Genomic DNA, 1,525 nt, shown 5'->3' on the forward strand with positions numbered 1-1,525 from the left:
GTGTTTGGCCTGGGGATTGGCTAAAGGGCAGAAGATGGCTCTGATCGCAGGCTAGGCCTAGGGACCCTGCCTGCACAATTTCGTGTGCTGGGCCTCTAGTACATGTATATAATACACACACATCTATAAATATTCCTATATGTAGTCATTAGTATCTACATTAGAGTAAACATGAGTTCTTACTAATGTCACCAATTCAAATCCAGTACCAACTGAATTATTCTAGCCTCCTCCCAATTCATACCACTTTCTTACCTGAATCTCACTGCACCAGTTGAGAAACATGGCTCTCACTTTGTGCCATCCATTTACTTACCTATTTGGTTCCATTATGCTTGTATAGCAGCATCAGAATCATGAACTCTATCATCAATTAGAGCACAATGCTTATGTGCAGTTCCTTATGCCTTCAGTTTTACAGACTCCACTCATTTCCATATTTACTCAGGTCAGCACCCCACTCCCCTTTGTTGACACTGTAAGGAAATTAAAAGATGGAGGAATAAATTTACACATTGAAATAGTTTTAAAGACATGTCATACATTTTAATTTGTTAATACTAAATTATACTGTCTGGGGATGTATATTTAAATGGTGAAACTTAAAAAAAAAAAGCAAAGAACTTATTACTATAGAAGTAACCTCATAAGAAAGAAACTTCTACTTTTGGGCAGAAAAAATATCAGTGATTGGATGTACTCTCCCACTTGAAACAATTAACAGAAACCGAATAACATAATACACAAAACAGTGGTTTCAGACATTGGATAGCAGGCAGTACTTGACAGTGATTCCTGAAAATGGGGAAACAAATAAGATAAGCCCTAGAATTGCCTTAGCTTACAATAGGGAGGAAGTTGCCAGGCTCCAAAGCAGGGTTGGGGAACCGAGGCAGAGACCAGTCGTCTCGTGAGTTAAGAAGTTGGAGCTTGGAGTCTGGGAGATGGGGCAGAGTACAGTTAGAGAGGAGAAAGCAGGGTAGAGAAGAGAGAGCTACCACAGAGCAAGCTCCAGAGATGGCAGGAAGTCCACCAGGCAAAAGGCAGTGGGGAAACTAATGGAGGACAGAGAAACACACACAAAAGGAGCAGAGGGAAAATGCCTGGAGCTCACAACCAGCAGAAAATAGACTGTGCTCCCACCAGCCAGTGGAGAACGTTGGCATGGGCAAAGCACTCAAAATGGTGTTCTGAGTGGTGGGACACAATTAGTCATAGATGAATGGTTATTCTGATGCCACTGAATGATGCTAAAATCAAACCTTGAAAGGATTAAACTGTTCCCAAGTAACTTGACTATGACCCAGAATAAAGTTCAAGAATATTTGTAGAAATATAAAACTATGCAGCATTCAACAAAGTAAAATTCATAATATCAGGGGTCTGGTAAAGAGGAGGAAGAAGGGAAGATATGGCTCATAGCAACAACAACAAAAAAGAATCATTGCAAAGAGATGTAAACACATATAATAGAATTAGTAGATAAAGACATTAAAAGAGCTTTGTTACATATATTCAAACAGGT

The 1,525-nt window shown here is 39.6% G+C and overlaps 1 long non-coding RNA gene across 1 annotated transcript in view; it reads right to left on the bottom strand.

The window, feature by feature from the left end:
• Positions 1-471, bottom strand: part of LOC106727155 — a 2,746-nt gene extending 2,275 nt beyond the window's left edge. Inside the window, exon 1 of the long non-coding RNA XR_001363314.1 lies at positions 317-471. This is a non-coding gene — a long non-coding RNA (uncharacterized LOC106727155). The remainder of the gene's footprint in view (positions 1-316) is intronic.
• Between the last annotated feature and the right edge of the window lie 1,054 nt (positions 472-1,525).

The sequence above is a fragment of the Myotis brandtii genome, unplaced genomic scaffold, assembly GCF_000412655.1.
Source record: "Myotis brandtii unplaced genomic scaffold, ASM41265v1 scaffold38, whole genome shotgun sequence".
Lineage (NCBI taxonomy): Eukaryota > Metazoa > Chordata > Mammalia > Chiroptera > Vespertilionidae > Myotis > Myotis brandtii.